At 44.7% G+C, this 25378-nt stretch overlaps 1 pseudogene; it reads left to right on the top strand.

The window, feature by feature from the left end:
* Window positions 1-230: 230 nt before the first annotated feature.
* On the top strand, window positions 231-14059 carry LOC147430984 (uncharacterized; annotated as a pseudogene).
* The last annotated feature ends 11319 nt before the right edge of the window (window positions 14060-25378 follow it).

The following is a 25378-nucleotide window of genomic DNA, read 5'->3' as shown; positions in this document are numbered from 1 at the left end:
CTAGTGAGAAGGAAATCGAGAGCCTACGCAAGGCGGAGCAATGGAGAGAGCTTAAGGCAAAGGCCCCTATGTCAACATCCATGCTAGTCGAGCAATCGAGTGCTCCTGGATTAGCAACCACTAAGGGTCAACCCATAGAGAGCCACATTGCATCTAATTCAAAGGACACCCCTAGCACCTCAATCCTAGATGGAGCATTTCTAAATGAAGACTAGGAATATGAACTACAAATGGAGACTTTAACCAACCTATACACAGGTCACACTGATACCAGGTTAACCACACCGCCCTCTAGCCCGGCCTGAGAGTTTAAAGTTCTCGGTTTTTGAAGCCGAGACCGCAAGAATAAACCCATTCAAGGAACCGGAGGTAATCAAAACAACAAAAAAAATTATTTATTTTTTTTTTATTCCCACCAACTCGCGCATGTGAAGTGGGCCGCCACACTTCCTTTGGGCACCACAATCCCTCTCATCTTTTATTTTCTCTCTATCTCTTCCGTCAAACCCCGCAGGGTGCATAAAACAAGCTGCTTTCTTTCCCCTCCATGGCGGGCCGCCATTTTTGTTTTTTTTACAAGTCTCTCTCTCTCTCTTTCATTATTTTCCACACTATCTCTCTCTCTCTTACCTCTCTCTCTCGTCTACACTCCCTCGACCTCACTCTCCTCTCCCTCTCTCCCCTCTTGTCTTCCTTCCACTGGCGGGCCACGTAACATATTCTCTCTCTTTCTTTCATACTCTCTCTCTCTCTGTGTGTGTGTAAACAGCCCGCAGGCTGCGCAATAATCTACTCTCTCTCTCTCTCTCTCTCTCTCTCTCTCTCTCTCTCTCTCTCTCTCTCTCTCTCTCTCTCTCTCTCTCTCTCTCTCTCTCTCTCTCTCTCTCTCTCTCTCTCTCTCTCATAACCCAACACCCCCTACCCTTACCCCACCCCGTTGACACTCAAACCCCCCCCTTCCTCGCTCGTTGTCGACTAGGAGCTGGCTCGAGGCCCTCTCTCTCTCTCTCTCTCTCTCTCTCTCTCTCTCTCTCTCTCTCTCTCTCTCTCTCTCTCTCTCTCTCTCTCTCTCTCTCTCTCTCTCTCTCTCTCTCTCTCTCCCAAGCAATCCCGAAGGCAGCAATGCACAGAGATCATCTCTCTCTTATCCACACACATACCTAGTCTCAACCACCTCACCCTCTCCCTCACCTTCTTAGCCCTCTCAGACCCCCTCTTTCGCTCTCTATGTCGGGTAAACATCCCAAAGGCAGCAATACAGGATCGCTCTCTCTCTCTCTCTCTCTCTCTCTCTCTCTCTCTCTCTCTCTCTCTCTCTCTCTCTCTCTCTCTCTCTCTCTCTCTCTCTCTCTCTAAATACACACACACACACACCCACTACACACATACATACACTCATACACCCTCTCCCCTTCCCCTCTCCCCAATGCCCTCAATACCTCCCTCTCTCGCTCTGTTTCCCTCTCTCTCTCTCTCTCTCTCTCTCTCTCTCTCTCTCTCTCTCTCTCTCTCTCTCTCTCTCTCTCTCTCTCTCTCTCTCTCTCTCTCTCTCTCTCTCTCTCTCTCTCTCTCTCTCTCTCTCTCTCTCTCTCTCTCTCTCTCTCCCGCTCCCAAGCAATCCCGAAGGCAGCAATGCACAGAGATCATCTCTCTCTTATCCACACACATACCTAGTCTCAACCACCTCACCCTCTCCCTCACCTTCTTATCCCTCTCACACCCCCTTTTTGGCTCTCTATGTTGGGTAAACATCCCAAAGGCAGCAATACAGGACCGCGCTCTCTCTCTCTCTCTCTCTCTCTCTATATATATATATATATATATATATATATATATATATATATATATATATACACACACACACCCACTACACTCATACACCCTCTTCCCTTCCCCTCTCCCCAACGCCTCAATACCTCCCTCTCTCACTCTCGTTCTCTCGCTCTGTTTCCCTGTGCACCAAAAGCACGTTAAATATATATATATATATTTATTTATTTATTTATTTATTTATTTATTTATATATATATATAATACACTATTTTACAAAAATTACCCCCTCTCTCTCGTTCCCACACACACACCCACAACCCTGTACATACACTCACACGCATATATATAAACACATACACATACACGCACACGTGCATACGCACTTACGAGCATCGACACGTGTAAAACGCACTCATATATATACAAACACGCCTATATACACACACAGTGCATGCACGCTGTCAGGAGTTTTTTGGAGCAAGGGATTACGCATATGTACATACACATGCATGGTGCATCAAATAAAGGATTGCCCATTTTCCAGAGTCAGGTGGTTACGTGGGGCCCACATGTGTACAGGTAGGACATCATGTACATAGTGCATCGATTTTCACTATCACCAGTACCAGTGTGTTTTTCCTACAATAATGAGGAGTTGGTAGCACATAAAAATTCTCGAGAAAGCTATCCACGGGCCGACACATGAGGTAAGCAGGTGCGTCAGATGGCGTCTAGTGGCGTTAGGAGGTCGAATGGGGTCAATACTTACACGTGGATAAGTACGGACACAACGTGGGTATTTTCTTGTGATAACTATGCAAAACGGTCATCATGAGGACCATATTTTGGGGCCACTTCACGTGGTGGCGGGATGCATTATTGGAAAAAGTTGAGTGACAGGTGTGCGGATGGATGCAGCAAGGTGACAACTATGCACTGCGAGGTCAGTTTTTGGCCTGTTCGGGGTCCGTTTGAGGTCATCTAAAAGGCCAAGGGTGACCAAGTAATAAAGCTAAGTGTGGGAACAGAAAAACAAGAGAGAAGACTAGAAAAAACATGGAGAGAAGAGGACGAACAACCGCAACTGTGTTTTTGGGATTTTTGGAGCCTGTTTTGGCCGTAAACTACTCATCCGAGGTCAGATTTGAGCATTTTGACATTATAGACTAGGGTTTTGGGCCGTTTTGGACACGATGGCGCTGTCCATTTTGCCAAAATCCTCACTGTTTTTCTATTGTTTTGGCTGTGTAAGTTTCTCCTATGAGCAAAGCTTCTGCTCCAATTTGTGATTGTATCTGGCATTTTTATCCATATTGTGTGAGCTGTTTTCCCCATTAGTGTTGGCCCAAGCTCAATTGTATATAAACATCAGAGATTCTCCTCTTTTGAGCTGAGTTTTTTGGGTGTGTGTGTGTGTCACTCTGTGTGGAATGGGTAAATAGACAGTCTCTCTCCTCTCACTCCATAGGTGTGTTCCCTGTCTCGGCCAGGTGTGTTGTGTAAGACGAGTGGTGCCCCATTGTGTGTGTGTGTATCATTCCAAGAGTGTGTGTCGGGTCGTTATAGAGGCGTTCTGTGTGTTTCCATCCCACTCACATTCTTTTGGTGCACCCACGGAGGATCTTCTTCGAGTACCTTCTGCTTCGAGCTTCGAGCTTCGAGCTTCGAGCTTCAAGCTTCGGGATTACAGGTTACAGACTACAGGTTACAGGGACAGGTACTGGTGATTCACATAGGTACAGGTAGCTGGAGTACAGTGATATACTAGCAGTGGTGTGACTTGCAGTTGTCGTGGGTATGCATCATTTGGCGCATGTTTGAGCCCATTGTCTGTTGGTATTGTACGTTACTTGTGGAAACTACCATTGTACACCTTTGTGGAGCCATATTTGGTTTTATTTGGCAGTCCCAGCCATTTCTAAGACTTGGTCTGGAAGATAGTCATTTCTAAGACTTGACTATACGCGATTTTCATTAGCCTTTGTGTGAGGGTCGATAGCGTGAGGTTTTATTGAGCTGAGGGATTCTCAAATGTGGAGATCCTTTCGGTGATACAAGTAGCTGGAGCACCCTTTTTGTGACCTTGCTATAGGCTATGTACTAGTGAGTCCTACTTGATGCTCGGGTTTTATTGTTGGCAGTTTATGCATACATATAAAGTCTATATTTTGGGTTCTTACTGCTCTACTTCTGGGGAAACTTTGCGAAAATTTTTCCAAGTTGTGATGGCTGGTTTTTTGGTCTTTTCAGCCATTTCTGCTATTATGCTGCTGAAATTTTGGCAAAATCAGAGGATAAGACAGGTGTGCTCTCTTGGGAGCTTCATGGTTGGCTTTAATGGATGATCAAAATGGCCCTCAATTCACTCCTTTTCATTTAACCCAAAGAATCCAGATAAATGTTCATGTGTCCAGGAATATTTTTTTCCAGCAGCGCATAGTCTTTATGTTCGGGCCAAGAAGATGAAGAGAGATCCTAGAATGTCCTTTGCCTATTGTAATTCCGATGATTAACTATGAAAACTCATTTGATGTGCATGTGTTTGTCCTTATCTAAAGTTGATCTCCATTGAAGTTTCTGGGAATTGAGTCAGTCAATAGTTTTGGGTTCTTGCACGTGTGTTCGAAGGGGTTCTCAAAGCATCGTAACTTGGGTAGCCATGGCTTTCTCTTATCCGGAGTTTCATGGAAGAAGTGAGGAAGATGTGGAAGACTTTTTGGAAAAGATGGAGGTTGCCAGCATTAGCAACCAGATTCATGACCCTGCGCAGATGTTACGCCTTCTCCAAATTTGTTTGAAGAGTGATGCACGAGTTTGGTCCAATGCATTTGAAGAGGAGTTACGTGTGGTTGATCCACCCGTAAGGTTGAGTTGGGACAATCTACGGCATGGGTTGGAAGTAGAGTTTGTGAAGACATAATATCCTGACAAAGTGTGGCAAGAAGTACAAGGTTTGGTGCAGAAGGAAGGTGAGCCAGTAGATGCGTACATACGTAAGTTTTCATTGGCATGGGAGAGGATGTGCAACGCCTTAGCACCACAAGTACCCCCACTTGACATGATGAAGAAGGACAGGTTCTTGGCTGGTCTTCGGGAAAATATACGTTGGAGAGTGGAGCTAAAGAAGCCTAGGACATATGAAGATGCATTGGAGGTGGCAAGGAACAAAGAGTGGAAGCTGAGGAAAATGAGCCAGTTAGGGGTGGAATCTTTGCCCATAAGAGCTGAATTTCAGCCTATGGACTCTCTACAAGGTCGCATGCCAGAGGTTCATCATCAACCAGTGGTTTCTGTTACTCCTCAGGCTATGCCAGCAGTGGTCACTACAGCAGTGCAAGATGATGATCTAACGCAGGACATGAGGCAAGTGGTAGATTTAATGAAGAATCTCAGCCTAAACATGTTAGGTCAAGTGGGAAATAATCGAGGTTGAGGGAGGTTTGCAAACCAGCGAGGAGGTGAAGAAAGACCCAAGAATGGTGCTGGACAAAGTAATGGTAGGTTCTGGAGGCAGACGCCCACATGTTATAATTGCGGAGAGTTGGGCCACATCAGCCCGCAATGTGATAAGCCACCAAGGATGGGTGGAGACATGTATCCATTGCCAAGACAGGTGCTAACTAGGTCAAATGATTATGGCGTTGAAATTAAGGGAGAAGAAGGAACCAGTGGATTAACCTAGGAGGAAAAGGGAAAGACAAAAGTGCTAAGTGTAGTCACCTTGGAGAAGGCATCAAAGCTAGAGGATACATTAGTGATGCCTATTGGGAAGAGGACCACAGAGGAAAAGGAAGGAAGAAGTGCCCCAGATCCTAGTAAGAAGAAGGGAAAGAATCATGAAGGCGAGGATGTCAAGGCCAAGAGGAAAAGAAGGGCTCTTTGCAAGTTTCATGTTTCAGATTTTCCACTAGGGTATGGGCAATTAAGCTATGACTTGAAGGAGGATATGACGAGCAGGAAAGCCGATGTTACTTTTGGGCAACTTATAGAGATGGTGCCTAAGCTAAAGCGACAGTGTAAGAGGATGGTTAATCCAATGGAGAAAGAGCAAGAGAGAGGTTCAGTGAAGGTGTTGGCGATGGATGAGCTACCAGACATTTGTCCAATTGTAGATGTGTGGCATAAGAGAAAAAATTTGGGACAAGGTTATGTTGATGGCGGAGCCCAAATATGTGTCATAACACACTCTTGCATTGAGAAGATGGGTCTTACAGTGACTGGGGTGTCAGGCTTTCGGATCAGATTGGCAAACCATCAAAAAGTAAAATGTTTGGGTGTTGTAAAGAGCTTATAAGTGGGTGTTGTAAAATGTTTGGGTGTTGTAAAGAGCTTAGAAGTGGAGGCTTATGATGCAAAGGCAGTGGTTGATTTTCATGTGATGCCAGCAGGGTTGGGAGCATATCTTATTATACTGGGTAGACCATGGTTACGTGCAGTGGGAGCTGTTCAAGATTGGCGACGGGGTACGATTAGCCTCTATGGAAAGACAGGTGCCAAGAAGATTTCTAACATGGACACGAGGAAACGATTGGAGGAGCTTTATGAAGATGAAGATGAGTCTAGTGACGAAGACTATTCCACAGTGTCTGATGAGGATAGTGATAGTACTACTAGCAGTGATGAGGATGCGGATGTTGCATTTCTTTTGATGGACAAAGAAATCCAGGAGTCTGGTTTAGTCGCATTTGTGAATGAGGTTGAAGATGAAAGTGCAGGGCCTTATGAAGTGATTGAAGGGCTGATGCAAACCAAGGTTGAATTGTCAAAGAAGCAAGAATTGATGACACAAATGATCAGTGGAGACCTCTCAGCTATGGAGAAGAAGATATATTTGCACATGGAGGTCTATGCTAAAGTAATTGATGGTTTTCTTGATGCAAGGTTGATATATGGCATCTCTACACGTTTTCCTTGGGAACGAGGTGGAAGCTTGATTAAGTTTTTGATGCAAGGAATGCCAAGTGTTTTTGTGTGGGATCCAGGTGGAATGAGCATCTACTAGTGTTGTTGTTGTTGAGCATGAATGCTCTAGCAGGCTAGGGGATGGGCAAATTATGTCATGAGTTTTTTGGAGCAAGGGATTACGCATATGTACATACACATGCATGGTGCTTTAATTAATGGATTGCCCATTTTCCAGAGCCAGGTGGTTACGTGGGGCCCACATGTGTGCAGGTAGGACATCATGTACATAGTGCATCAATTTTCACTATCACCAGTACCAGTGTGTTTTTCCTATAATAATGAGGAGTTGGTAGCACGTAATTAAACTTCTCGAGGAAGCTATCCACGGGCCGACGACATGAGGTAAGCAGGTGCGTCAAATGGCGTCTAGTGGCGTCAGGAGGTCGAATGGGGTCAATACTTGCACGTGGATAAGTACGGACACAACGTGGGTGTTTTCTTGTGATAATTATATAGAAATATCATCAAGAAGACCATCTTTTGGGGCCACTTCACGTGGTGGCGGGATGCATTATTGGAAAAAGTTGAGTGACAGGTGTGCGGATGGATGCAACAGGGTGACAACTATGCACTACGAGGTCAGTTTTTGGCCTGTTTGGGGTCTGTTTGAGGTCATCTAAAAGGCCAAGGGTGCCCAAGTAATAACGCTAAGTGTGGGAACATAAAAACAAGAGAGAAGACCAGAAAAAATATGGAGAGAAGAGGAGGAACAGCCGTAACTGTGTTTTTGGGGTTTTTGGAGCCTGTTTTGCCCGTAAACTGCTCATCCGAGGTCGGATTTGAGCATTTTGACATTGTAGACTGGGGTTTTGGGCCGTTCCGGACGCGATGGCACTATCCATTTTGCCAAATTTCTCACTATTTTTTGGCTGTTTTGGTTGTGTAAGTTTCTCCTATGAGGGAAGCTTCTGCTCCAATTTGTGATTGTATCTGGCATATTTTACCCATATTGTGTGAGTTGTTTGCCCCATCGGTGTTGGCCCAAGCTCAATTGTATCTAAACATCAGAGATTCTCCTCTTTTGAACTGAGTTTTTTGGGTGTGTGTGTGTGTGTGTGTGTGTCACTCTGTGTGGAGTGGGTAAACAGACAATCTCTCTCCTCTCACTCCATAGGTGTGTTCCCTGTCTCGGCCAGGTGTGTTGTGTAAGCCGAGTGGTTCCCCATAGTGTGTGTGTATCATTCCAAGAGTGTGTGCCAGGTCATTATAGAGGCGTTCTGTGTGTTTCCATCCCGCTCACAACGCATATACGGACCCACAATGGAAAAAAGGGCGAAAGAAATACGACATCGACACCATCGACAAAGATGGTCAACTCGCGCGCTGCCAACACCAAAACAAGAAGTGGCGTCGAAGGCACACCCCAGCCGACACCGAAAGGAAGTGACATGTAGCATCTCAGCTTCCCACAACAAATACCAATTCTGGCAGCCTTAAACCTCACACCGACCACCTGAACCATCAACAAAACCCCTTGTAAATGCCCCGAACTCCACTCTTCCCTAATAACCTAGCTAGTGGCTAGTGGATTGTAAAAAAACTCTCCCCACCCCACTCTTTCCTCTCTCTCTATCTCTACCTTCTCTCCCCCTCTATCTCTCTTACTAGAGAGGCATCTAGACCTTCTACATCGACCAGTGGATATTTGCAAGGACCATTAGGTAAGGACCACCTCTCAAGCCTATATAAAGAGGCCTCCACTAAGCACAAAGGAGGCACAAGTGAAGGAGGAACACACTAGCTCCATGCACTCTACATTTTAAGCACCACTAAGCACATAATGCACCCCCCCCCAAGCTAGAGAGCTCATGGCATCATGTTTGGTTGCAAGCTTGGGCATTTTAGCATTGGCAACATCACCATTTTCCCCATTACCCACCACACCATGGTTCAGTTACTAGTCACGACCACTCCATGCACATAAGGCAGTCACTACTCCCCCGCAAGGTGACATGAGCACGCTAGGATTGAATGCATCAACACCATGCTACCTTGGGCCGCTTCGATGTTGGTGATTGACGTCGTCGGTGGCTGCATCGTCTTGATGTTTTTCCTCAACTAACCTCCCCGCTAACTCCAACTTCGCCATGCACCATATGGCGCTCGCATTCCATCACGCATCCCTAGTGCCAAGAGCCATATTTGTAATAGTCAAGACCACCATTTGTAAGTATCATCATCGCCAATAAAGGGGTGCAATGCTGTCTTGATCTTTGGAGTCCATTCTCTATTCTCCTTAGTTTTGTTTTTCCACATTCGCGGGATGATTCATCTCTTGTATATCACTCTGCTTGTGCTCCATCATGTGCGGCCTGTCCAATCAATCAATATGCTCCATTCCAACCTTGTCACATACCTCTCTCGTACACACACTCCTGACTATTGACTAGGCATTTTCTACATGTGGAAGTTTGCTGTATCACCATTTCATGTTGGTTACCTAGAGGGCATCTCACTTTTCCTACCCTAGGTCATGTATGTCTGCGTCCTAGCCGCACTTATGCTAGGTGGTGCCCCTCTCTACTTATAGGATTACTCCTACCTTGAGATGATGCTTGGGGATGTTCAAGCTATGTGTGGTGTAGAAGCCACCCTATATGGCATGTCCTTTCCGGCTATCATTTTCTTGGCGCCCCCACGAAGGATCCTTTCATGAAACCCTCCAGTTTATAAAACTGAAATCCCTAAACTTTTGTGGATGGATGAATGGTTAGCAGGGTTCACTAACTGAACGACAGAAGAAGAAGAGCTCCAAGCACAGCTAGACGAACTTCACATCTCCATCGAAGCTCGATTGCCAAGCGTAACGGTAATCAATTTGCAGTGGGAGAGTCAACCAACACGCCAGACTCAGTGGATATACATAGGCCGGGTGCCAAGGAGAAGAAGGAGGAAGTCAAGACCATGTCCGCAACCTTCAACTAACCCGCAACAACAAGATGGAGGGAGCTCTGCACAATAGAGAATCAACACTATTCTACTTCAAGAATTGGGTAACTCAAGTCACCGAGGTAATTATCACAGTCAATTTCCAAGTCGCTCCTGATGCTGCAACACAGATAACAAAAGCACATGCCCATGCTCTCACTAGAGACACTAGGGATCTAGTGAGCTTGTTTAAGGAAAGAACACCACCCTCTCCCACAAGCTTGGACAGTGACTAAGCATCTCTAAGCTTCACATGAATCAGTACAACTTACCTCAAGGCAGATCACACATTCCGATATGAGCACGCTCAATCAAGGTAATACTGGATTGGAAGACTCACTACCACCATGTCATCGACACCATGTTGGGTGGGGAGCGCTTCTTGGAGGTTCTGGCATCAGATCAGCCATTTGTCTTACCTTTGGTACAAGGCAATGTACCGTTTGAGATTTTAATCTATGTTCTAGTATAAAAAGGGTATACACGCCTCCTTCTAAAGAAAAAAAACTTTTGATGGCAAGCTAAGCAGTGTGTCTTTCTAGCTCTCTCTCTTAGTAATCATGGCAAGTGTAGCATTTCCAACATTTAAAGGAAAGAAGGGGGAGGATTTGGTAACATATTTCCTAGATGACTTTGAAGTAGCATGTGTAGTAAGAAACAAAGTTACAGATGAATCCCGGGCTAGAATCTTTAAGCATCTCATGAAGCTAGAAGCTAGGTCATGGTACAACGCACTTCCACAAGCAACTAAGGATGATTGAGAACCCTTGAAAACTGCTTTTAAGAGGCGCTTTGGGGGAGGTACCACTTCAAAGAAACTGTGGGACAAGTTGAGAGACTTGAAGTAGGAGGGTCTTTTAGAATATGCCACCTATGAGTCCAGGTTTGTGGATTTGTGGGAACGGTGGGTTGAGTCACTGGCAAGAGGGGAAGCTGCACCCGATTTCCTTAATAAGGATCGGTTCACGCATGGCTTATGGAAGCTTCTCAAGGAGAAGGTGAAGGGTAGATTCCCGGCTACGTATGAGTTAGCCGTCGAGATTGCCAGCCTTAAGGAAAAGAAGTTGCGGATGAAAGCCAAAGAAACCAAGTCAACAGAAGTAGGAACATCGCATCGACCAACAACCACCATTCCTCCACCACCACCAGCTCCTGGGGTAAGAAATGACCAACAAGATATGTTGGCCCACATTATTGACCAACTCCAGAATTTGTATGTCCACTTGATACAGCAAGGAAGGAACAAGGAAAGAGATCAAGACCCGAGAAGAGCACGACGACAAAACATGGAGTATCATTGCTACAATTGTGGAGAAGATGGTCATGGTATGTACTACTGTCCCAAACCACGACAAAACTATAATAGAGGAGATAGGAGAAACCAACTGTCAACCCCTAGAGAGATAACACCCCCACCCCAAGCACCAGCCCCACCAACACAAATTCTATGTCCACCTCAGGCACCACCACAAGCACCCATTCCACCTCGTCCACCTGCACCACCACCTGATCGCCTTGTAAACATCATAAGGTTAGAAGAGAAAGGAAAGCGCCGTAGTAGTGGATCCACCCAGAGTAAAGGAAAGGGATAAGGGTAAGGAGAAGGTAACCTTTGTAGAACCATTTGAAGCCATGACTGTAAAAAGAGCTAGCAGGGAGAAAGCTACACAATCTGATGATGAGAGAAGTATGAAGTAAACATCATAAGGTTAGAAGAGAAAGGAAAGCGCCGTAGTAGTGGATCCCAAAGTAAAGGAAAGGGATAAGGGTAAGGAGAAGGTAACCTTTATAGAACCATTTGAAGCCATGACTGTAAAAAGAGCTAGCAGGGAGAAAGCTACACAATCTGATGATGAGAGAAGCATGAAAGGAGAGACTAGCAAGAGGCCATCAAGGCCACGATGGAAAATAGGCATCACCGAGTTCCAGTTAGGGGATCTATGATCTGACATTGGATGAGGCGGAGAAAGGACCAAAGATTACATGGCCACAGCTGCTACATCTCGCACCAAAGGTAAGGCGGCAATGGTCCAAAATGGTAAGTACAAGGCGCTCCAAAGCAAAGGTAGCCAAAGCAATTTCGGGTTGCAACATGGATGATATCCTTCCAATTGTCGACGTCAACATAAAGGGTAAAAGGGTTGGAAACACCTACATTGATGGAGGTGCACAAATTTGTGTGATGAGTGAAGCTATGATGCTTCGGCTAGGGCTTGAGGTTGACATGCCTTCTCCATGCAAGACAAAGATGGCAAACAACGCAAAAGTAAAATGTGCAGGTGTGGTAAGTGCTGTGAAGATAAAAGCTTTCAACACTGAGGTAGAAGTAGATGTTTTTGTAATGCCTACTAAGGGGGAGGGCTATCCATTAATCTTGGGAAGGCCATGGTTGATGGCCATGGAGGCAAAACAAGACTGGGGCACTGGCCTTCTACGCATGACTGGTAAGAAAGGGGAGACAATCTACTACGACATGAAGACTGACAAGCAGAAGCAAATAGACCTAGAGACATTAAAAGATGAAACCACTAGTGAGTCTTCCACTTATGAGGAGGAGACCACATCCACCGATCAAAGCGACAGTTCCATCGATGTGATGGGTATCATCATGAAGGATCCACAAAGGGTAAGCACAACTGGCGACCTGTCACCAGAAGGGCAAAGCAATGAAGAGGAAAGTAAATCACCTGGCCTAGGAGAGAGTAGGTTGAAGGGTATGCTGTCTGTGGAATTAACAATTGAAGAGAAAGATAAATTTTTGCAAATGTTGATGGGATTTCCTGACCTTTTCATTGACAACTATGAAAGAATCACAGGTATTACAGTCGTGGAACATCATATTAAGTTGAAGGAAGGGGTAAAATCAGTTGTGCAAAAGCTACAACGGCTAGCGGTCATACAAGAAAAGGCACTCCTTATCGAGGTAAGGAAGCTACTAGAAGAAGGGTTCATCTATCCTGTAGAAAACTCGGAGTGGGTGTCACCCGTAGTAGTGACGCCTAAGAAGAATGGTAAGTGGAGGGTCTGCGTTGACTACAAACCACTAAATGCAGCTACAAAGAGAGACCACTTTCCTCTCCCTTTCTTGGATGAAATTCTGAATGAAGTAGCGGGTTTTGAATGCTACACCGTGTGTGATGGTTATTCTGGGTATTTTCAAATACGCATAGCCTTGGAGATCAGCTAAAAACCACTTTCATTACACCATGGGGTTGGTTTGCATACAGAGTTATGCCATTTGGTCTCACAAAAGCACCTGCCACATTCCAAAGATATGTCGCATATGTCTTTCAACCGTTCTTTGGAACATCCATAAGAGTGTTCATTGATGATTTTTGTATATATAGCCCTCGTATTTCACACTTAGAAAAGGTAATTGAGGGTTTGGCAAGGTTGCAAAGCCTAGGTGGGCAATTAAATGTAGATAAGTGCCACATTGGGGAAAGTAGAGTCATTCTTTTATTGCATGAAGTTTCACTGAAAGGTATCAACGCCGATCCAAGTAAGGTGTCCGCACTCATAGACCTACCTTCACCACCAACCACACGTCAACTGGTCTCTTTTTTACAAAAGTGAGGTACTTGAGTAGATTCATACATCTACTATCACAACTTGTTCTACCACTACAATAGCTCACACAACGATCAACTTTCACCTGGGACAAGGAGAGGGAACATCACTACAACAAGGTAAAGGAGGTCTTAGCCACCCTACCAACTATCTCACCACCTAAGTGGGATGAAAAATTCTATGTTACCTCAAGTGTGGGTGATGACTCCTTGGGGGCTGTGCTACCCCAGAAGGATACAACAATATCTTTAATGAGGCCAATCTACTTCTCCAATTGAATGATGACAGTAGTAGAGAAAGGTTTCACCCATGTGGAACACCTAGTCCTAGCCCTTAGATTTGCAACTACAAAGTTCAGGTCATATTTGTTGCCTAGGCAATTTGTGATTTTAACCATGGATGAGATGTTTCCCTATGTTGTACAACACATGGATGTTTCTGCTAGGATTACTAAATGGCTAGTTCATCTGCAAGAATTCGACTATATGGTACAGGTTGAAATTATGACAAGGGCAAGCTTGGGGGGACTCATGACCTACCAAAACTTTGAGAAAAAGGTAAAGCAATCTAAAGGGGAAGGAATTCAATCACTTCCAGAGCCACCGGTAGTAGAAAGAGCACACTCTCTCTACTTTGATGGAGCCTACAAGCGAGCATCCGACAAAGCAGCTGTTGCAGGAGGCATAGTGGTCTTTGATGACAAAGGTATCAAGGTATTTTCACTTGGCCATTTGTTAGAATCACATTCTAACAATGAAGTTGAGTATGCAGCACTAACCAAGGGTTTACAATGGTGCGTCTAGCAAGGTATAAAGCGCCTTAACGTATTTGGGGTTGCTCTACTTTTGGTAAGGCAAGTAAATGGAGTATGGACATGCAAGAATCCTAGCTTGAGGACTCACTTAAGCTATGTAAAAACCTTGTTGGGTAAGTTTGAAGAAGTTTAGTTACACCATATCCCACGGGCTCAAAACCATGAAGCTGATGCCTTAGCAAGCAAAAGACTGGGAAGTGGTGGTTGGGGCTATAAAGCTAAAGCTTCCTCTATTTCAAGGTAGTGACACTGTGGAGTTCAAACGACAATGAAAATGAATGCCCCTATACCCTTGCACCGATCACACCGTCGGAAAGAACAACAGCTGCACCGTCGAATTCAACTGTGTTGAACACTTGTAAAGCTTGGAGAAAAACAGCTCTAGCATAGACCACACTTGGAATTAGAAGAATTAAAGAACATGAGTGTGTATATTGGCTCGCATAGATGTCCGTAGAGCATCCATATGCTTGATTCCGATAAGGAATGAGCAAAATTACAAGCATTTGAAGTTCGGGGGTTTTCAAAAAGCTCCAAAAAAGAGGTCTCTTGAAAGTGTCTGCAGGTGTGCAGAGAAAATGCAGCTATTAAAGGGGGATTTTTTGGCTCTTATCCCAAGGGATTTTCTCTCCCCTCTTAGCCCACTTCATTTCCCTCTTCAGGCACCTTTTTATTGGTCCATTTTGAGCCTTTTTTGGGTAAAAAATGGGCTGTCAGCCACTTTTTGACCAAGGCAAGTGGGGGGGGACAGTGTTGTCAGCCACTTTTTAACCAAGGCAAGTGGGGGAGGACAGTGTTCGGGGACCAAAAAGTGGGTAGGGTGCCTGTCCAGGCAGTGGGAACACAAATTGGGCGCCCCCTCCTCTCCCCAAAGCCCACGAGCCCTCTCAAGCAAGGCCAAGAAGGTCCATTAACTCCTTTGATACACCCTTACGGGTACCTACTCCCCCTCTTATACCCTCCAAATTTCACATGCTCCCTCCCATGTGGGGTTATTCCATTGCCACTTGGCATGCTCTCCCCAACTTCCCCATGTCCAAACCTAAAATTTCTGTTTTGCCCCCACCAACCTGAGCCATTTTCTCGGAGGCTAGCGGGTGACCCCGACCACCAAATATAGCACCGTAAAGCATGGCTTGAAGCTTATTACCCCAACTAACTCCGAAAATTTCTAAACATACCATTGCTAAAAAAACCATCAAGTCGGCCCACTTGCCGTCTTCTCACATTCGCCGCCACTTTTTAAGTGAAAAACCATCCACTTCGAGTGCATGTAACTCATGATGTCGGAGTCCGATTTGCAAGCTATCAAACACGGCTAGGAATGCTCATTAAAAAATATTTTTTGAAAACTCGACCAACCCAAAACTCAACCAACAACTTGACCAAAACCAAGCCTTTGTACATAAATTCTACAAGAGCACTCCAAAAACTCAAAGCATTATGTACATCTATGTACTCGGGGCTAGTGAGCAAGCTTTTTATCATGGATTAGCAACTTCATTTCCACCCCAAAAATGCCCAACATAGCTTGCCAAGCCCCCCTTGCCTGCTTAGTCATTCATGACAAGCAGAGGTCCCTAGGGTGAATAACTGCTGCATTTCATCCCCAGAAACCTCGTCCACATTTTCAGATGTTTTCGCATTGTCTCCTTCTATTGATAGCATTTCATCAGTCACAATTGTCATTAAACACGCCAGATACTTCTTCAATATGTAACCATTAACACGGTATTTATGATGTGCACCATTTAAGTTTGCCAATTGATATGTGCCATTTTCAAATTATTTACAACAATAAAAGGACCTTCCCACTTAATCTGAAACTTTTTCTGGAAAATATTGTCCAGCTTACTATTGTACCCCAACACAAGGTCACCCTTTTCAATTCCTTTATCCTTGATGCATTCATTGGCCTTCATCTGAGCCTTCTTTGACACTTCTTCATAATGACTCAAGGCCAAAATTCTGTCTAACTGCAAGCATTGTAAATCCAACACCCTTTTCCGCCAAGCATCTCGCTGCTCTTCACCTTCCAATGACAACCACTTAAGTGCAGGTATTTCCACTTCAATAGGCAATAAAGCTTCCTTGCCATAAATCAATTGATAAGGACAAAACCCTGTGCTTGTTTTGATAGCGGTTCTATAAGCCCATAGTGCACAAGGCAACTCTCAATCCCAAGTCTTCCCATGTGTCTGAGTCATTTTTGTCAAGATATTCACTAACTCTCCATTGAATCTCTCATTAAGACCATTGCATTGTGGATAATAAGGATAATTGTACCTATGTTTTATATTAAGCTTTCCACAAAGGAAATCAAACAACTCTCCTCTAAATCCTGGTCCCCAATCAGAAAGTAGTTCCAAAGGCACACCAGACTTGCAGCATATATCTTCGTACACAAACTTCCCCATTTCTTTACTGGTAATCTATTTGACAGCCTTAGCTTCTGCCCAACGTGACAAATAATCCACTGTTGTCAGAATGTAAACATTTCTTTTATCAGTCATGGGTAAGAATCCAATAGCATCGTAAGGGTCCAATAGCATCAAGATCCCATTTTTCAAATACATCAAAAGCTAAAATCGTCTTTCGCAATTCAAGCTTCAAAATTCTCTTCCCCATCTTCTGGCAAGACAAACAAGACTTGCACCAATGGTTCACATCCCGCTGGATACTCGGCCACACATAGCCTTCTTGTAAAATCTTATGTAGCATAATTTTCATGGCAAAATGTCCTCCACAGGATCCTTCATGGTTCTCTTCCAAAATCTTATAGATTTATTCTTTCCAGGGCACACGTCGCAATATCAAATCACTTCCTTTCATGTAAAGCACATCATCAAGCATTTTGTACTTTTTGACTTTTCTCATAAAAGCATACTTTTTGGATGATGGCAAATCTTCAGGTAAAACACCTATAAGCAGAAAATCCGCTTCCTTTGATAGCACTTCTCTTCCATGATATAGAGGGGCATCAACCTTCAACACAAACACACAAGTGATCATTTCTTGGGCAGCATCATGAGCTTCCTCATTCTGAGACCTCTCAATATGCTGTAAACTCCATGCCTCAAACTTTTTAAGCAAAGATTTCACTTTGAAACACAAATTTTTCAACTTAGAGTTCTTATTCTTCCACACCCCCAATACCTGCTTCACAACCAACAAGGCATCTCCTTTGACTTGTAGGCGTTTAATTCCCAACTGTAAGCAAAGGTGCAGACCGCCCTTAAGGGCCATGTACTCTGCTTCATTATTACTTTTTGCATCAAGCTTTAACCCTTGTTTCCTCACAAGATTTCCTTGCGCATCATAGACAACAATCCCTCCAAAAGCAGCTTCATGACTTCTTCGATAAGAGCCATCAAAATATAACAGCAAAGCATTGGATATAGCAAGAGTTTCGACCTTCTTTCTTTGCACCACCTCTTCCTTAACCAAAACAGGAGTCTCTTTGTAAGTGAGTAAATCTGCCAGGGTAACAACTGAGGCAGCAATGAATAGCTGGTGAGAAAAGTGAACGACTTTTGCAATAAGTAATGCATGAATCGTCTCCAAGCATAGACCATACTGATCATCACCAACTCAATCTCTGAGTACTCTCTTTCATAAGGGGTTTTAACTTGGCTAGCATAATAAACATGCTTCATATACTTGGACTCCTTCCCTCTTTGTAATAGCATAGCCCCAATGGCATCATCTCCAACTGACGGGTTGACATAAAATTCTTTCTCCCAGTCAGGAGCTTGCATAATAGGCAGTGTGCTCAAAACTTCTTTGACCTTATCGAAAACTTGTTCAGATTCTTGTGTCCAGTCCAATGGATCATTTTTAACCACTTGCTGCAGTGGGTATAATAACTGTGATGCCAAAGGTATGAATCAAGACAGATATTTAACCTTCTGAATGCAAGTAGCCAATTGTCTTGTATCCTTTGGGGATGACAGAAATAATAAGGCTTCCACTTTCTCTGGATCTGCTTCAATCCCATTTTCTGAAATCACATGTCCAAGAAGCTTTACCCTTGGCTGCGACAAATGAAATTTTTTGGGGTTTAACTGACCCCCACATTCATCATAACTTGCAAACGTCATTTCAAGCTTTTGAACATGCTCTTTCCTTGAACTGTACACACAAAAATCATATCTGAACCCTTTGAAAAACTTCCCAAGAAATGGGGCAAGGACCCAGTCTACTTTCCTTTCAAAAGCTCCCGACCCATTTGTTAACGCAAAAGGAAGGCAGCAAAAGCAGAAACAACCCCATGGCGTGATAAAAGTAGTCTTTTTCCTATCTTCAGGAGCCAGGATAAGCTGAAAGTATCATGAAACCCATCACAGACATTGTATCTCTCAAAACCAGCCACTGCATCTAGCAATTGATCAATAAAAGGCAAAGGGTAAGGATCTTTCTTGGTCACCGCATTTAGTTGCTTGTAACACATACTCTCCAACGCCCATCTTTCTTTGGGGTGACTACTACAGGGCTTACCCATTCAACATTATCCATTGGCACAATGAACCCTGCATCCAAAATCTTATCCACTTCTTCCTTTAAGGCATTCATTTGCTCCTTGCCCATCTTCCTTAACTTTTGTCTGATTGGTTTTGCCCCTTCAACTAGCTCAATCTTCACAGGATCCCCAACAAAACCCCTTACTTCCTGATATGAGGTAATAAAAAGATTTGGAAACCTGTCCAACATTGTTAAGTACTCCCTTCTTTCTCCTTGTGTCAGATCAGTACTCAGCATATTTCAAATCAATTCTTTCTTCACTGACAGTTCCTATTTAGGTTGCATCAACTCTTCAAGTCGCTCTAAACAGCTTGAAGCATCTATATTCCCTGATAATTGTAGCACTTCACTAACTTCTCTGTGTTCCTCGTCCAACAACAAGAATGACACTTCACCCTCATCACTGGAACTTGAAGTAGTGCTACTTTCTGAGTCTTCAGAACTATCATCACTGGTAGTTCCGGACTCATCATTCTCACTCACATCTTCAAGTGCCATAGGTTGTCTGGTAGTCATATCAAACACCCTCTTTTCACCCTTCTTGCCATGCACACAGATTGTGCCCTTGCCCCAATCTTGCACGGCACCAACGGCTCTCAACCAAGGTCGTCCCAAAATGAGAGGAAAGGCTCCTAGACCTGCTGGCATAACATGAAAGTTCACCATAACTTTCACGTGAAAGACTTCAACTTCCAAATTCTTAATCATCCCCAAACATTTCACCTTGGCATGGTTTGCTAGTCGAATCCGAAACCCAGAGCTTCCGCATGTGATGAGACCCAGTCTCTCAACACATGACTGTGTGATCACACAAACTTGAGCACCTCCATCAATGTAGGCTTATCCCATGCCCACACCATTGTGCCAAGCGTTCACCACAGGACAGATGTCGGGTAACTCTCCCACGGACAACACTCTAACTTGTCCATGCTTCGGCTCTTTTTCTAGATTCACTAATGACTTCCATTGCCTTTTAAGTTTGGGCACCATATTCATCAACTGTCCAAAAGTACAATCTACTTTCCTCCCAATCAGGTCTTCCTTTAAACTGTAAGCTGTTTGGCCTTCTCCCAAAGGCAAATCTGCCACTTCAAATCGTCTACGAGGCTTTCTCTTTCTCTTGGCTTTCGCATCTTCACCCTCCTTCTCCTTCCCTTTCCTTCGACTAGGCCCTGGTGCTGCATAGCCTTCCCTTTCTCTTTTGCCTGCTGGCAACACATCTGCGTCTTTCTTTTCTACCTGCACAATACCCACATGACCACCAGAGGTTGAGGCTTGATTTTCATGTCCAGTACCTTGATCTCCCCGTATATCCAATGCATAATCATTGGCCTTGTTAGGTATCTGTTGAGGAAGTGGAAACATATCACCTCCCATCCTTATTGGTCCTGGACAATGAGTGCTGATATGACCAAGTTCCCCACAATTAAAACAAGTTGGAATGAACCTTCCTCGTGGATCAAAGCCACCCTGTCCACGACCTGCATTAGCATTAGGTTGAGCTTCATATGGCTGGGCCATTCCTCTACCACGGCCCCGACCGCGACCACGACCACCTCCACCTCCAAGGACATTGAGCCGTAATTCCTGCATCATGTTCAACATGTCATGCATATTACGTTGTAATTGCTCAGGGTCTACAGCCCTTTGAGGGGGTGGGACTCTAGTCTCTGCCTGATTTTCTTCACCTTGGCCACCATTAGCTTGCACAGGAACTGCCTTGCCGTACTCATGGAGTCGTTGAGCCTTCCATTCTTTCTCCCTGGCAATCGCGACTGCCTCTTCGAAAGTAACGGGCCTTTTCAACTCAACTTTGAACTTCAAACCTTCCTTGAGATTGGCTACAAAACGGTCCTTCTTTAACATGGCCGGCGGAATTTCATTTCCCAAAGCTCGAGCCCATTTATCCCATAAACGGGTAAACTGCATGACAAAATCATCCACGATTTGATTAGCCTTCTGAGTGTACCCCAAAATTTCATGCCAAACTTCATCAGGTGCTTCAATGGATTGGTATTGTGCCAGGAAAGCTTGCTTCACACGATTGTAGTCCAAAACCACCCCTGGGTTTTGTGCCTGCATCAACTCCTCAGAATTGTGTAACCAAACTTTTGCCTCATCCTGTAAACTATATTGCAGCAGCCGCAACAATATAGCTTGGTCTAGTATATTGCACAATGAGCAATTGACTTCCAACTTTTCAATAAATGTCTGTGCATTTTCATTAGGCAATCCATGAAACTGTGGGAACTCATTTGCCATGTTTGATTGCCACAAAAACACTTACATGTGACGTTGAAAAAACAAGGGATATCGATGGATCGCTCCAGTACCTAATCCACCTCACACTAGGTAACGCGGCCCCCAGTGCTCGGCTTCACAAAACCTCACGACCCTCACAAAGGCTGTAATCCAAATTAAACAACCGCCTCAAAGACTATCCACAAATAACACATACATAGGCGGTTGTCCATAAGGACCCACATCCCCTTTACATTCTCTGCTTGCATAGTGGACAATTTTGCAAAAAATGGAGCACATGAGGATTTCTCCTCCGTGGGGGCACCAAAATGATGTGGAGTGCAAACAACAATGAAAATGAATGCCCCTATAGCCTTGCACCGATCACACCGTCCGAAAGAACAACAGTTGCACCGTCGAATTCACCTGTGTTGAACACTTGTAAAGCTTGGAGAAAAACAGCTCTAGCGGAAACCACACTTGGAATTAGAAGAATTAGAGAACATGAGTGTGTTGATTGGCTTGCGTAGATGTCGGTAGAGCATCCATATGCTTGATTCCGATAAGGAATGAGCAAATTACAAGCATTTGAAATTCGAGGGTTTTCAAAAAGCTCCAAAAAAGAGGTCTCTAGAAAGTGTCTGCAGGTGTGCAGAGAAAATGCAGCTATTAAAGGGGGATTTTTTGGCTCTTATCCCAAGGGATTTTCTCTCCCCTCTTAGCCCACTTCATTTCCCCCTTTAGGCACCTTTTTATTGGTCCATTTTGAGTCTTTTTTGGGTAAAAAATGGGTTGTTGGCCACTTTTTGACCAAGGCAAGTGGGGGGGACAGTGTCCGGGGACCAAAAAGTGGGCAAGGCGCCTGTCCAGGCAATGGGAACACAAATTGGGTGCCCCCTCCTCTCCCCAAATCCCACGAGCCCTCTCCAGCAAGGCCAAGAAGCTCCATTAACTCCTTTGATACACCCTTAGGGGTACCCACTCCCCCCCTTATACCCTCCAATTTTCACATGCTCCCCCCCATGTGGGGTTATTCCATTGCCACTTGGCATGCTCTCCCCAACTTCCCCATGTCCAAACCTGAAATTTCTATTTTGCCCCCAACCTGAGCCATTTTCTCGGAGGCGTAGCAGGTGACCCCGACCACCAAATATAGTGCCGTAAAGCATGGCTTGGAGCTTATTACCCCGGCTAACTCCAGAAATTTCTAAACATACCATTTCTAAAAAACCATCAAGTCGGCCCACTTGCCGTCTTCTCACATGCATCTGCCGCCACTTTTTAAGTGAAAACCATCCACTTCGAGTGTAACTCATGATGCCGGAGTCAGATTTGCAAGCTATCAAGCACGGCTAGGAATGCTCATTAAAAACTATTTTTTGAAAACTCGACCAAACCAAAACTCAACCAACAGCTTGACCAAAACCAAGCCTTTGTACATAAATTCTACAAGAGCACTCCAAAAACTCAAAGCATTATGTACATCTATGTACTCGGGGCTAGTGAGCAAGCTTTTTAGCATGGATTAGCAACTTCATTTCCACCCAAAAAATGCCTGACAACGCCTTACCTGAGATCATGCATTTTTTGGAATCAAGGAAATGTTTACTGGATTTAACAAAAGGACAGAAGAAATGGCTTACCCGAAAGGCCACAAGAAAGGCCACAAGGTATCGGCTTATCAATGACGGTTTGTATTGTAAGGGTATCGGCTTATCAATAACGGTTTGTATTGTAAGGGTAAGGACCAAATACTCAGGAAGGTTCCTCTCTCTAATGAAATTACGGGGGTAATTGCCAGTTGTAATGATGGTGTTTGTGGTGGTCACTTTGCCCTAGATATAACAAGTAGGAAAATCTTGTAGGCTGGTTTTGTATGGCCTAGCCTCAACCGTGATGTACACCATTGGTGTAAGACATGTAAGTTGTGTCAAAAGGCCGGCACGAGGTCACTCATGCCTGAACCATAGACACCTATCCTTTCATATGGACCATTTGAAAAATGGGGTATAGATGCCATAGGACCATTGCCTAGGGACAACTCAGGGAAGTTCTACATCATCATGGGAGTCAATTATATGACTAGATGGGCGGAAGCTACAGCCACAACTAGGATCACAGTTGTAGAGGTAGCCAAGGTTTTCTATGAGCACATATGCTGCAGGTTTGGTACACCATTAGAAATCATCTCTGATAGAGGGCCAGGTTTCAGAGCAGACTTGCAAAAACCTTGGCATTACAAGGAGGCACTCCTCACCATATTACCCTCAATGTAATGGACTAGTTGAGAAAGTGAATGGAATGGTTTGTAAAATTATCACCAACCAGGTTAATAATCATCCTGGAGATTGGGATAAGTATCTACTCCCAGCTTTGTGGGCCTACAGAACCTCATTCCGTACATCTTTGGGGCTCACCCATATCATTTGGTATTTGGCAAGGAGGCAATCTTGCCTATTGAGGTGCAACTAGCAAGTCTCAGAGTGATGGCAAGCCAGCTTCAACGGCCCAACATGCATTTGAGAGATCACATCCTCGACTTGGAAAGACTACAGCTGGATAGAGAAGAAGCAGTTGATTATTATGCGGCACAGGCAGAGCACAGACGGCTTAGTTTCAGCCAGCATCTTCGGTGCAAAGATTTAAAGAAGGGCATGTTGGTGCTCCGCTACGACAATCGCTTTGACACGCGCAAAGATAAGAAGCTCCTACTCCGATGGGAGGGCCCTTTCATCATTAGGAAAAGGTATGCCAATGGAAGTTACCAGCTTATGGAAGATGATGGTAAGCTTCATAAAACAAGAGTAAATGGTTGGCGGCTCAAACCTTATTTCCTTCGATTTGATCAGACTCCACCTATCGACGTTCCTGATGAGGACACACCATCAACCGCCACCTCTGATGACAATGATCAAACAGGTGAGTTAGAGGCATGAATGCCCCTAACCTTAAGGGGGAGGGCTAATGATATCAGGTTAACCGCACCGCCCTCTAGCCTGGCCTAAGAGTTTAAAGTTCTCGATTTTCGAAGCCAAGACCGCAAGAATAAACCCATTCGGGGAACCGGAGGTAAACAAAACAACAACAAAAAAAGTTTTTTTTTGTATTGCCACCAACTCATGCGCATGAAGTTGGCTGTCACGTCTCCTTTCGGCACCACACACCCCTCTCATCTTTTATTTTCTCTCTATCTCTTCCGCCAAACCCCACAGGGTGCATACACACAAGCTGCTTTCTTTCCCTTCCATAGCGGGCCGTTGTTTTTGTTTTTTCTTACAAGTCTCTCTCTCTCTTTCATTATTTTCCACACTATCTCCCTCTCTCTTACCTCTCTCACTCGTCCACACTCCCTTGACCTCGCTCTCCTCTCCCTCTCTCCCCTCTTGTCTTCCTTCCACCGGAGGGCCATGTAACATATTCTCTCTCTCTTTCTTTCATACTCTCTCTCTCACTCTCCAACACTCTCTCTCTCTCTCTCTCTCTCTCTCTCTCTCTCTCTCTCTCTCTCTCTCTCTCTCTCTCTCTATGTAAACAGCCCGCAGGCTGCGCAATAATACACTCTCTCTCTCTCTCATAACCCAACACCCCCTACCCTTACCCCACCCCATTGACACTCAAACCCCTCCCCTTCCTCTCTCGATGTCGGCCAGGAGCTGGCTCGAGGCCCCTCTCTCTCTCTCTTTCTCTCTCCCGCTCCCAATTCAAGCCCAAAGGCAGCAACGCACAGAGACCATCTCTCCTTATCCACTGTGCGCATATGTCACACGTGTCAATGCAAGGAACTTGCCGATACATTGTGTGCGAGCCACAAATGGCTCCAAGCACACAACAAGCCTAAACTAGTAAGCTCAAAAAAGACGATGGTGTGTCACTCACCGCTCTACGCTTGCTGTCGTGGAGGATTCCTCGCCGTGAAGAAGAGGGAGACACCGCTACGCCGTGCTCAACCGCCTCGCCGCCATCGTGCCGCCGCAATGCTTGATTGCACTCTCTCTCTCTCTCTCTCTCTCTCTCTCTCTCTCTCTCTCTCTCTCTCTCTCTCTCTCTCTCTCTCTCTCTCTCTCTCTCTCTCTCTCTCTCTCTCTCTCTCTCGCATACACACACACACAAGGAGATGAAGAAGAAGAAGATGGAGATGGAGCAAGAGCACTCTTCAATTGCACAAATAAGAGAATAAGTGAATTTCAGGTTTAGTTGACTTTTATATGAGGTCGCCCCATTCACACTTGGACGCCCATGCTTAGCCAACTAATCCCTTCAATGTTCCAGTTAGAGTGCGCCTCTCATCTGCGATCACTCTTACCTTTTCCTATTGGATGGACAAGCCCGGTACCTGACTCTACCAAATAAATAATACGGCGTCCGTCTTAGGTGATAGGAATGTGCGTGAGGGTTAACATGCCCCCCTTCCTGATGTAGATTCCGTCCTCGGAAGCTATTAAGTTGAAGCTCGTTCATCGAGGTGGAAGAGCATTTGAGATGAATGTCCTAAGCCTTCTTCAGTCATTGCAACATCAAACAACATTGACACAGTAATTGCATTCTCATATACAATTAAAAAGCATA

The sequence above is a fragment of the Adiantum capillus-veneris genome, chromosome 21, assembly GCF_014529385.1.
Source record: "Adiantum capillus-veneris isolate H3 chromosome 21, ASM1452938v2, whole genome shotgun sequence".
Classification (NCBI taxonomy): Eukaryota; Viridiplantae; Streptophyta; class Polypodiopsida; order Polypodiales; family Pteridaceae; genus Adiantum; species Adiantum capillus-veneris.
The sequence above is the reverse complement of the archived record's forward strand: the minus strand, read 5'-3'. Positions and strand labels throughout refer to the sequence as shown.